This window comes from Clupea harengus, chromosome 23, assembly GCF_900700415.2.
Source record: "Clupea harengus chromosome 23, Ch_v2.0.2, whole genome shotgun sequence".
In the NCBI taxonomy this organism is placed as follows: Eukaryota; Metazoa; Chordata; class Actinopteri; order Clupeiformes; family Clupeidae; genus Clupea; species Clupea harengus.
The window spans coordinates 21,677,432-21,690,961 of NC_045174.1; positions in this window are offsets into that span (position 1 = coordinate 21,677,432).

The window sequence follows — 13,530 nt, forward strand, 5'->3', positions numbered from 1 at the left end:
GGAGGAATATAAGGGAAGGAGAAAGAGAAAGACAGACTAAAGGGGGGAAAGAACAGAAAGAAAGAGGGGGTATGTTGTCATAACGACACATAATGGTAACACGACACTGTCAAACTCGTGGACATCAACTGTCAGGGTGACTTGTGACACTGTATGCCACTCTATGACATGTTTATGATATGGTTATATCGGCTCGGGGATGGGGGGGGGGAAGAGTCGATGCAGATGAAAGTTATTGGAGGGAAGAAAAGACAAGGGAGGAAGGGGGGGGGGGAGTCCAGATGGGGGGGGGTGGTGCTAAGAGCTGAGGAAGGCAAGCAGAAATGACAGATCAGCACTTTTAGAAAGGTCACTGGGAAGAAAAAATGAAAGTCTAGGAAGGAGGGAGGGAGAGAGAAATAAATGAGAGGGTGATGAAGTGAGATAGGCAATGAAGTGAGAGAAAAAGGTGTGAGACACAAAAAAGTGAAGGAAAGAGTGTGAAGAGTGATAAAGAGTGAGAGAGAGAATGAAAAAGTGTGTGTGTGTGTACGATCAAGAGGAACAACAAAGAAGAGTTAAGTGTCTATGTTGGTATGTGTGTTTGTGTGTGTGTGTGTGTGTGTGTGTATGTTGGTATGTGTGTGTGTGTGTGAAAGCTCTAGGGAGAGAAAATAGAGAGATGGAGGCAGAAAGGACAGAGATGAAAGGAGATAAAGAAAGAGAAAGAGAGTGAGAAAAAGAGAGAGGGTGTGTGTGAAGTGTCTCTCCCATCCTCAGATTGCCCAAAGGATGACAGCCAGTGTGAACGCCAACAACACAAATTACACACACATGTGAGACAGCACTGGCTGGCTGCAGGGGCTAAGACGACAAGGCTATAAGTGAGTGTGTGTGTGTGTGTGTGCATGTGTGTGTGTGTGTGTGCATGCGCGCATGTGTGTGTGTGTGTTGACAGTAGCGGCTAAGACGACAGGGCTATAAGTGCGTGTGTGTGTGTGCACGCATATGTGTGTGTGTTCACTGCAGGGGCTTAGAGGACAGGGCTATGAGTGTGTTTACTTTTCCTCTTCAAGTTTGATCCTTCCTCCTGGTGTGTGTGTGTGTGTTTATGTGTGCGCGCGCTTTAATTCTGCCTCTCCCATGTTTGTAATCTGGCTCAGGAATGCTATGCTGTTGTACTTCATCGTATGGTAGTTTGTATTTGTGTTCGAAAGCATTCATGATAATGTGTCTATTCAGAGCAGTAGGGATGGGTAATGACATACAAATGTAATGTGGTAAAAGGGTAATGTGTGTGTGTGTGTGTGCGTGTGTGTGTGTTAAAAGGGTAATGTGTGGAGAGACTGTCGTGAGAGAAAGCCTCAGCACATTGCTTGAAGGACTTTTTTTCAGTCAGCCACTCCAGTGTTGATCTGGCATTGGTCCACATTTCAACACAGGTACCACACTCTCAGAAAACGCATACACTAAGGTCTGGCACCCATGTGCTCAACACAGCAGCCTGGCAACCATATGTGTCATGAGCTCCATCAGACCCAAACGCTCCTCGGACGCTGGAACAGGGCGTGACGTCGTGGTCGTCACCTTTCTGAAAGCATTTCATGTCAGAGCATTCTAGATCATTCAGTCACCTTTCTGAAAGCATATCATGTCAGAGCATTCTAGATCATTCAGCCTTAGAGCACAGATGGACAGTGAGACGAACTCGTTCTAAAAAACCCACATAATGCAAAAAAATACATTTATTCAACGGGTTTCTTTTAACTACTCAGTTTTTCCGCATGATCGCCCTGCATACCTGCGTGTTTGGAACAGCAGACACGGGCGCACTAGATTCACCTGCTGTGCTTTCTACTGTGAGGCTTTGTAAAATATTATGGAGAAAAAAATGGCATCCAAAACATCTAAATCAGAGTTGCGTTCAAGAAAGCAAACAAAGGCAAACGTTTTCTTTTTCTAGTTGTTTTTCATTTGCTTTGAGTTCACTGCAACTTACGAATTCAACACAGGTGTCACATTCTCAAAAAACACAAACGCCCACTGAAGTCTTGACATCAGTGTGTTCGGCACAACAGCCTGGCAAAGACGTACGTAATAAGCCGCTATCTGAACGAGACACTCTGATCTGATCTGGACGGTGCTGGAGAATACCAGTGGCCTGTGTGTAGGCAGCCCCGGCCCAGACTGATTGAGCTCCTGCATCCTAATGTGATGACTCACAACCTGTGTTTACTTACTTAAGCATCCTCCCCACCAATGACTGGAACTGGCGTGACTGGAACGAAGATTAGCAGGCAAACGGGCATCCAACATGCAAATACAGTCTTCTGCATGTCAGGAGCAATCACTGTGGTCGTCGACCAAGAACGAGGCTTGATCAACAACCAGGATCAAGGACTGCACCTTTAAGTCAACCTAGTGACTAAACCTAGGTGATGTAACATTTGGATGCCCCCCACCCCAACCCACCCCACCCCACCCAAAGTCAACCCAACACGACATCACTTTTTAAGAACCCGGGCCAATCATGTCTGAGCCACTCCTGGCCGTCCGCCGGCGCCTGCAATTATCGGATTGGCCGAGTTTCTGAGTGGGCGGAGCTGATGGGGGTTGTCTAAGGGAACCAAAGCCAATGAATCTGCACCAGCAATCCAAGAAGACGAAGCGAAGCGCTCCTGTCACATATGGCGTCCTCTTCATGGTACCTGACGCTATCAAGGGGAAATAACAACCACACACTCCATGAACATGAGTGTATGGCACGACTCAAACTGCTCCGATTACATAAAATGCTATGGTGTGTATTGTTTAATATAAAAACACCCTACTGAAAAAGCCTCAACATACATATATATATATATAAATGTATATATATATATATATATATATATACACATGTATATATACATACTTACGTTCATATACACACACACATATATATATATATCAAATACTAATGTATATTCAATATACTCATACTCAATTTCCCTGAAACCATGCAAGCTTCATGTTGTTGTTTTTTTGTTTTTTTAATAAGAAGGGTCATTTCAAAATGGCTCCCTCATTAGTGGTTGCCATAAATCCATGTGGATGCATAAATGTAATTTAAGACTCCCCTAAAAGTGAACACTTTCTGTTTCATAGAGATAATAGTTACTACATTTCCTGGTGTTACCTACTTCATCTTAATGTTCTCACGAACTACAATCGAAAGCAGCTTCTCCAAATCCACAGGCTCAAGAGCAGTACACAAGGGTATAATTACCCAGCTGTATGTATCATTGAACACCCGAGCGCTACCTCAGTGGTCACGGAGCCGCGATGAGAGCGCTGTTATCTCACTGGGCAGGTCTGCAGCTGCTTAAAGCAGCCAGGCCTTTCTGGGTTTCGCCTCTCTGTGATCCTGGGCGTCAGCAAAACCGCCGTGCATTAGCTAAATGGTGCATCTCTGATAAGACAAACTCATCAGAAAGGGGATGCTCGGGGGTAATTGGGGGGGGGGGGTTGTAGGTAGGGGGCACTCACAGTTCAGCTGAGCTGGCCACCTGTTTAGGCGTTTGGGAAGAAGCCAGAGAATGGAAGTGTGTGTGTGTGTGTGTGCTCTGCAGTGATAACTTCACAGCCTTGCACACCGACGCAGCCTCGCTGCTGCTGCTACTACTTGCGGGCGAGTGTGTGTGTGTGTGTTTGTGAGGTTATGAGGATGGTTTGGAATGTGACCACAAATTGCAGTGTGTTGTGTTAAAAAGGAGTGTGTGAGAGCGTGGATATGTGTGTGTGTGTATGCATGGTTAGGAGACGGTTCAGTATGGGACCAACAGTGTGAAAAGGAGTGTGTGTGAGTCAGCATAATGACATAGAAGGTTAAGAACAAAGATCTGATATGAGGATGTGAGCGTGAGGGTGTGTGTATATGAGGTTACGAGTGTGTGTAGGAGAATGTCAGCGTGAGTATGTGTGTATATGAGGTTATGAGATAGATAGATAGATGGTGTAGGAATGTTAGTAGTAAATGAGTAGATTTAATATGGGTTTATCTAATTCAGTATAAGACAAAGGGGTTAGGAGTATTATTTGAATGGGAAGACGGGGCTGCCTTGTCTTATGATAAATAAAGGCTGGGTCTTCGAGGTACTATGATAGGTTTCTGATTGGTGGGGTCAACGGGGAGGTCATAGGTTTCATTGGTTGAGCAGTCAGCGAATGGAGGCATTAGGGGGAGTGTTAGTGTTAAGTTTAAATGCCTAAGCGGGAGATATTTTGGTCAGAGCGTCTTCGAATTCATTCTCATATTGTTGTTTAGCATCTTCAATAAACCTTACTGAAATACTCTACAATCGGCTGTCTCCACTTCGACATTTCCTGGTACCTCGCGGTAATTGTGATCGGACACCACATATTTGGTGACCGTCCGACGTGATTGCAGAAAGACGGGAGACCAAAGTTCAGAGCTGACCTCAACTAATCCAAGGCCGCACTTTAAATTTAAGGTAAGCAAATTTCGCTTGAATTAGTGGATTTGGTTGAGTCAGAGCTGAACTGTGGTGTGTTGGTCTTTGCAAAAACGAAGCGCCCCGTCGTCGTGGCCAGTAGATGAGAGTGTTTTAGTAAGGTATAGTCGTCTGTATGGTTCGCTACCATTTTTAGGATAACATAAGGTATAGACGGAAAAGTGCACGGCTCAAGGTGAGCTTGATATATCTCTGGGCAGAGATCGTTGTATCGGTATACAACTTAAAACACGCGTTTTGGTTTTAAGCGTGACAATCGGGTGATTGTAAAGTGATTCTGGAAAAGTGTGGGAGACCTGTGTGAATGATTGCATAAAGCCACTGTAGACATTACAATAAAGTTCTCATTAATATCAGTGGTTAAATAAGGAGCATATAGGATAAATGCTCCAGTCGTGTGAAAGTGTGGATGAATTTGTGAAGTTTTGAACTGCAGTTAAGTTGAGCGAACGAAACGATATGTACGTGACGCCGTTAAACTTTTCTGGTCATTATATATTAATATCACATTGTCTTATGTTGCAGTTAACTTAATAAGCTTACTGTGGGTGAATCAGGAGTCAAGTTTCGTTAATCTGTTATTAGATTATATGACACATATGAACGCTTCGTATTTGCGGTTGATTTTAGGCAGAAATATTTTGGAATTTCTCGATGAAGTGATATCGTAGAAACGTAGTTAAATCTATTGGAAACATAGTACTCAAACCAGTTTAATTCGTTTTTGTTGAATAGGTTGATTGTGGACTGCTTATCTTAAAACGAATGCGACTGGAAATTGTGGTATTAGTGCAAGGAACATTGTTTTGTTGTTGTGTGCTGTAATTTATAATACAGAGATACTGGTTTTTGTGACACGCATTGAAATCGGCCTTGATCTAAAACCTATGAATCTGTTTAGCTGAGTGGGCTATAATTGTACTGAGTGAATTGGTTCCATTGTTCAAACACGTGGTTTAAGTAAAACTTAAAGGATTCGTTTTGTATTTGTGGCTAAAGGTTTGAATTAAGTGGTAATACTGTGGGTAATTGTAGTAGGTTAAAAGGATTTGGTAACTATATATAATTATAAACGAAAAGTGAGTTTAAGGTTGTATTTTGAGATCATTTCAACAGAGGCAGCTGTAATTGCATTGTTGTGCCGTACACGTGGCTGTGTTGTGGAATTGTCTTTGTTTCAGGAAACCACGTGGGACGTGACTTCAAGGATTCTCCTCCTGTAAGTCCCTGCTTTGAAGGGAGGTAATCTTGCTTTTCAGGTTGTGATTTAGTAATTTTAGTAATTTTGTGAAATTTAAGATGGATTTGATTAGAGGGGAATCAGTTACGCCTGTAGAGGCCATTATTAGATGGTATGCGTTAGATTCACAGATGGTGATGCAACAAATGATCAAATGGTCTAAATGGACAAAGGATCATAGTGTTTCTTGGCCGAAACAGGGGTCATGTGACCCTAAGCTTTTAACTCAGATGGAAGGGAAAATTCTAGACTACAAAGTACAAGATAAGAGTGCTAAGAGGGAGATCAAAAGACAACAGGAATTAAAAGTTCTGCGTGCATTCATGAAACTGGCTAAACAGAGAGCAAGCAATCAGGGCCTTGATGTGAGACGGGGTGTGAATAAGACAGAGAAAGAAGGTGATGTTAAGGGGGGTCGGTTCCCCTCCACCTTATGTTACAGACAATGAGATAGGGGGGAGAGGAATCCCGTTGTATCCACAGCTTCCTGCGGTGGGCCAGTTCCCTGTGGTGACATTTGAGGGAGGATTCATTGGAAAAGCGGACATTCCAGATGAGACAGTGAGATGGCAGAAGTTGGAGGAAATAGCGAAGAGGTTAATTAACATTGAAATAGGATTAGGAGAAATGTCTGTGGGGACAGCTGTTTTAGAACAAAGGCCCTTGGAGTCTCTGTCTGACTCAGAACAACAGGACTCTAGGAATGTTAATTTGGAAGTAAGGCCCCCTTTGTCTTTTGCTGGTCCCCTATCAGGGGGTACTGTTGATCAAGGAAAGGGTGTTGACGTAGTAAGCAGGCCCCCTGCATCTTCTCGTGGTTCCCTCATGAAAAAGGCTTGTGATGGTAGGATAAGAGGGGTAATGAAGAAGGGTCATCTGTGTCTCCTGCTGGGTCTTATACAAAGAGCACGAGAGATAACAGTGGTGAATGACTGAACCAGGTGTGAGAGCGGCTTCATGGGAAGCATTCTCAGAACAAAGAGACAGAGATTGGAAAGAATTAGGCGGGGCTCATGCTTGTTTTGCAAGTAAGGATCAAGAACAATTGAACAGAAGGTTGAATTTTGATGAGGAAAGGACAAAAGAAATACAGAGATTAATGGGAGGTGTTGATATGGATTTGGAAAAAGACTTAGGAGGAGGTATAGAGGAGACACAGAGAGAGAGAAGGAGGAGAGCTAGACCGGACTTCAATGATAGAATGGCTGAGGAAGACACCTTTTGGCGCAGAAGGGAAGATAATTATAATCATATGAATCTGCTGGTGTTGGAGGCGGTAGCAGGCCGTCTGAATGCTCAGGCTCTTTTCAAACTGTATGATGACTTAGCATTAGAATCAGACATGAGTGCTAAGAAGTTAAGGACAGAGGGTAACCAGATGGGAAGTAAATTGTGCCAGACAGTCGAAAGGCGGTTACGACATATAAAGAGTTTGAGCAATGAGGTGAAGGGTTGTCTGGCTGAAGATGAGGAGGATTTGAGTAAAAGACGTGGGGTGCCACAACTCTCACAGATGGTGCAATTCACAGTGGATTCTGGGGTGTTAAATGGAAGGATAGGTAGAGATCGGGAAGAAGTTGAGAATGAGGAAGAAGAGGAGGATGGCTTAGCACAGGCAAAAAGCATGGCCCCAGTAAGGTTAAAGGACTGGGGGTGGAGGTCTTCACAGAAGCCATTTAAAAGAAGGGTTACACAGAGAGAGGAACAGGAAGAGAGTGTGACAAGGTGCAGAGAGGGCAGTGACTCTGAGGACTGGGATGATTTGGTGATTAGAGAACAATGCCCAGTCACTGTTTTTTCTAAGAAGGAGGTTTTGAAGGAAGTAGGGAGAGAGAATAAGGAGATGAGGAGAATGAAGGAAAAAATCAAGCAGTTGGAACATGTGTTGATAAGGAATGAGGAGAGAGAAAGAGAGAGAGAAGGGATACAGGCACCAGTCACAGAGGTAGAGGTGATGATGCCTCTACTCCATAAAGGCAATGTAACGCATTACCAACCGTGGGGTCATACGGACTTAGACGGATTGATATCCAGGCTTCCTATTCTGCAAGAAGGAGCTGGAGTTTGGATAGGGAAACTGGAATCAGAGATGGAAGGAAAGAGGTTAGCCGTTGGGGATGTAAAATCATTGTTGAGTCGTATCCTTACTAAGGAGACCACCACTGCCATTCTTAATAAAGTGGCACTTGGAGGGCTAATGGGTAATTCACTGGCAGATGAATTGGCATTTGATACTTATAGGAATCAGGTGTGGAGGTGCTTACGAGACACATACCCGAATGCCTTCTCTTTGGCAAGTATGTCGGTAGATAAGATCAAAGCAGATGAGAATCCTGCTGTGTTTGTTGAGAGGGTGGAAGCAGACTGGCGAATGAGGATGGAAACAGACCCAGAGAGTAATTTAATGGTTAGACATATGATGAGGAAGGCCATAATAGAAGCCCTTCCATCGTCAGCCAGAAATAGATTAGAGGATGAGCACCGAATTGGGTCTATGACGAAAACAGAGTTTAGGGATATCGTCACTCATTTTGTAAATGTGCAGAGGAAGACAGACTTAAGTTTGGAAAAACAGGACACGGAACGGCAGAGAAAGTTGGTTCAGAATCAATTAGACACTGACAAGGGCTTAAAAAAAGGGTGCATTCAGGCCCCTCAGCTTGGTGAACATGCCCAATCACCCAAGCAGGATGTGAGACAAAGCAATATGCAAAATTCAGGGTCTGAGCCATTGGCGTTCCAGCAGCCAACACCTTTTCAGCAAACACAAGGCCCCCATCCCCCCACAACAAATGGGTAGACAACCGTATTGGAATCAGCCGGCTCAACCGTATTTACAGCCTCAGTGGGGATACATGCAGGGTAGGCAAAGAGGGGGTGGAGCAGGCAGAGGAAGAGGCCGAGGTATGGCAAGCCGAAATATGAATTTCAGAGATGGGTCATTGGAGTGCTGGTTATGTGGCCAGGCGGGGCATATAAGCAGAGATTGCCAGCAGAGGGTTGTAAGTGGACAGGTAGAAATGCAACCTCAGATGGGAGAGCAGGTTGGGCTTGTTTCTCCGTTTAGAGGACCACATTATTGAAGATGCCTAGAGAATCCGGAGGGGGATAATCAGCTTGTTGTGTTGTCAAAACAGGCTGATAAGGAACCGGTTATGGAAGTTCAGATTGAGGGTCAAACTGTTAAGTTAATGATAGACACGGGGGCTACTTTTACGTGTATATGTACAGCAGACGCCCGACATCTCCCCCTGTCTAGCACGGGGTAAGGTGGCAAAGACCGTCGGATTCTCAGGACAAATTCAGATTATTCCCTTTTCAGACCCAGTATTGATTCAGATGGATGGAAGAGAAATAAGAATGCCGGTGTTAATTTCAGATCACACTCCCATTAATTTATTAGGACGTGATGCGTTATGTCGTATGGGAGTTCAGATTGAGTGTACTCCGGCAGGCTTGTCTTTGTTCAACCAATCATCACACAGTATAATGGCTCCACAAACACTCATCACATCCCAGTTTAGGCAGATTTACTGGTTAGGTCTGTTTGGATTGGAGTGGGAGGATAAGATCTGGGGTGAGTGGGGTCCTCTGATAAACAGGTGGCATGCAGGCCTCAGAAAGCCTAGGTGTCCAACTCATTGCACTATCATGGTGGAAGATGTTACAGGAATAGAAGGAAATGGAGTAAGTGATAAGATGTGGAGAGAGGCATTGAATGGAAGAACTCAGGTCGAGCTACAGGCCAGGGGCATAATTGTGGGACCTGAAGGGGTGGCAGTACCAATTAGGATGGATTCACCATTGCATATTGTGGCACGTGATTTGGGAGGCATAATACCACACATCACACTTAAAGTGGGATTAGGTTTCAGAACAAGAGATGTGGGTAGGATGATGGAGAGAGCCAGTGTCAGCAAGTGGCTGCCTGCGAAGGAATTAGGAAAAGGTGATGTGGAGTTGTCACAGGATGGCACTTTGATGCGAATCAAACACTCATCTCGCTTAACGGGGGAGCCTCAAGTAGTCACAGTTAGTGATGGTGAATGCCAAGAGGAGGAGTACACTGCGGATTGTCCTTATGGGAATCCATATTGTTTGTATGGCAGGTATGAAGGTATTGGGTACAAGTGTTGGAATGTTGATTTACACAGGCCTCTGAATGACACCGAGAGACTGATGTATAAGGAAGGTGAGAAGACAAGTGAGGGGGTGAGAAAGTGGAAAATGATGATTTTACAAGAAGGGACAGAGGTTCACAAGAATGGTGTTTTGAAAGCTGTGCCAGACCAGGTGTGGGCCACAGGAGACTTTGATATAGGGCTGGTGAAGTCGGTGAGTCCCTTGGAGTTTAGAATCAAACCGGGGGCTAAGCTGCCATTTCAGAAGCAATACCCCATTTCTCCGGAAGCAGCAGCTGGTGTCCAGGGCACGATAGAAGGGTTACTGCAAGCTGGTGTTTTGGAGAAGGTGCCGTTTGCTAGGTGTAACACACCCATTTATCCCGTTCTAAAGGCAGACAGGGTTAGATGGAGAATGGTGCAGGATTTGCGTTGTGTTAATGCAGTTGTGGAAGACTGGCCGGCAGATGTGCCTAATCCACACACTCTGTTAACAAATATACCATCAGACGCAACCGTGTTTAGTGTAATTGATGCTACCCAGGCTTTCTTCTCTATTCCTTTGGCAGAAAAGAGCAGGGAGCTATTTGCATTTCAATATATGGGTCAAACATACAGATACACCAGGATGCCACAGGGATTTAAGCATAGTCCGCATGTGTTCAACCAAGCCATTCGCAATGATTTGAAACACCTGGTGTGCAGGAGTACAATCCTGCAGTATGTAGATGATTTATTGATATGTGGACCAGATGTACACACATGTGAACAAGATACCATTGCAGTGTTACAAGCACTGGCGGAAGGGGGTCATAAGGTGTCCCGTAAAAAGTTGCAGTTTGCCGAATCTCAGGTTACGTATCTTGGTAGACTGATTTCTCAGGGAGAGAAGGGTATAGCACCTGACCACATCCAGGCTTTGATTGCAGCTCCTAAACCTCAGACAGTTAGACATATGATGTCTTTTATAGGACTCATAGGTTTTAGCAGTGAATGGATTGAGTGTCATGAGCAGAAGATTGCTCCACTCCGTGCTTTGATTGCGAAAGCTGGATCTGAGAAATTGACAACCGGTTGGCATGGACCATAGATGGGGAAGAAGCATTTAACCTCATTAAGTGTGAATTACAGCGCGCCCCAGCTTTGGTCTTGCCAGATTACACAAAACCTTTTGCTCTATATGTTTCAGTGAAAAAGGAAACAGGACGTGACGCGTACATGACGGGGATATTAATGCAGGCACAATGTCAAGGGAAGACAAAGCAAATCATTGCATACTACTGTTCCAAGTTGGATTCAGTGGCCCAGGGATACCCACCCTGTTATCAGGGGTTGGAGGCTGTATACATGGCATACGTTAAGGCTTCAGGTATAACTATGGGGTGGCCGGTGAATATTTATACTAGTCATGCTATTTCTCAGTTGATGGACAAAGGGAGGTTTTGTCTCACTGCACAGCGGCAGCTGAAGTACTATGATTTAACATTTTGCCCAGACGTGACAGTTAAAAGTTGTGACTCTGTGAACAATCCTGCGGATCGAGTTCCATTGGAATATGATGGAAGTCCACATGATTGTGTTGCGGACTCAGTTGCTTTTTCAAAACTGAGACCTGATTTGGAGAGTGAGCCTTTGAAAAATGGGGAAGTGGTTTACTTTGTAGATGGGTCCAGTCACAACTATGATAACAAAACGCATGCTGGGTTCAGTGTAGTACAGATGGCAGAATCAGGGGAATTCAATACAGTAATGTGTATCCCTTGTGAGCAGCCATGTTCAGCTCAGCTGGCTGAACTTAAGGCATTGACTGAAGCTTGTAGTCTGGCGGAAGGGATGGAAGCCACCATTCATACCGACAGTGCGTATAGCCATAATGTGTGTCATGTGTACGGGGCTCAGTGGAAACAACGAGGGTTTAAGAGGTCAGATGGGTCTCCAATCCAACATCAGGAACAAATTCAATTACTGTTGGCAGCTATGATGCGCCCTAAGCGCCTGGCTATTTGTAAATGTAGAGCTCATAAAAAGGGTACTGATTATGTCACATTAGGTAATGCCAAAGCTGATGAGGTGGCAAAGACAGCAGCTTTACAATCACGGGTGGTGGATTGCCCCCAGAGGAACGGGGCACCACACAGCATTCTATTAGCTAAGGGGAAAAGTCATGGGAAGTCAGTACAGTGTCCGTCTGCTTGTCCTTACAGTGATTCATCTACAGTTGGTTGTAAGTGGTGCAGTTTATTTTATACACCAGGACATTTACATCATCGTGAACCTCTCTGTTGTGCTATGTGCCAAAGGGGGGAGTGTGCTTTGTGTTTTGATAAACCATGTGAACAATGGCAGCCGATCACTCAGGGACCAGTAATTAATATACAGCCACACTTAGGTCTTGCGGACATTATTACATGCAGGAGGAAGCTACTCCGTGGGAGAAAGATAAGTGGGTGGCAAGAGGGGCACATCGCGGGCGTGATAAAGTGTGGAGAAGTCATTGCGGCCGCATGATCGCTCCTCACGTGTTATTGGCTCTGTTAATAACTGATGCACATGATTTGGATCATTGTGCAAGGGGGGAAGTAAGGAGGAAGATTTTGGATGAGGGATTTTGGTCGCCGTACATGCAGGAGATTATAGATAATAAATTAGCACAGTGTTATGTGTGTAATACCTATAATGTCAGGCAGGGGATAGCAACTAAACCTCTGGGGCACTTTCCAATGCCGGAAGGTCCATTCAAACATCTTGTGATTGATTATATTGACATGGGAAAGACCATTAGAAAGCACAGATATGTGTTGGTGGTGGTGGACAGGTTTTCGCGTTGGGTAGAGGCGTGCCCGAGTCCGGGACCGGATTCTGAGACTGTGATAAAATTTTTCACACGTGAAATCCTGCCCAGGTTTGGTATTCCAGAAGTAGTGTCCAGTGATAATGGGAAGGCATTCGTGGAAAAGACATGGGCCAAGATAATGCAGGCACTGGGGATAAAGAGAAGGTTGGGATGCATCTATCATCCCCAGAGCCAGGGCATGGTCGAGCGGGCAAACGGTGTTCTGAAGGGTAAGATTGCAAAAATATGCGCATCATCTAACCTTAATTGGCTGGATGCGCTGCCAATTGCATTGATGCATATGAGGTCACAGAAAAACCGCACCACACATCTTACACCTCATGAGATGCTTACGGGACGGGTCATGCCGACCCCCCGTATTAGAGGTGATGACAAGGGCCCACCATTGGAACACCTTCAAAGAGAAATTCGGTGTTATGTACAACAGTTGTCTTTGATTCATAAGACTATTTATGCCCAGGCAAAAGAACGGGAACCAGTAAGCAATCCACAGGTGGATACGGCGGGATTGGTTCAGCCTGGAGACTGGGTGTACGTGAAGGTGTTCAGACGGAAGAGCCTCCATCCACGACGGGAAGGGCCTTACAGGGTGACACACGTTACCCCGACGGCGCGGTAAGAGTGCAAGGGTCAAGTGTCTGGTATCACCTCAATTTCTGTTGCAGAGCATTAAAACCAGGCGATGACAAGGAAGCTCAGCTCAGCAACGAGAGACAGGATGGAGGACATGCTCTTGGAGCAGCTAGACCTGAGCAAGGGACCGGTGGAGGTCCTGGAACAGACCGGGCCGGGATTGGCCTCACAAAGGAGGGTGAGGGTCCG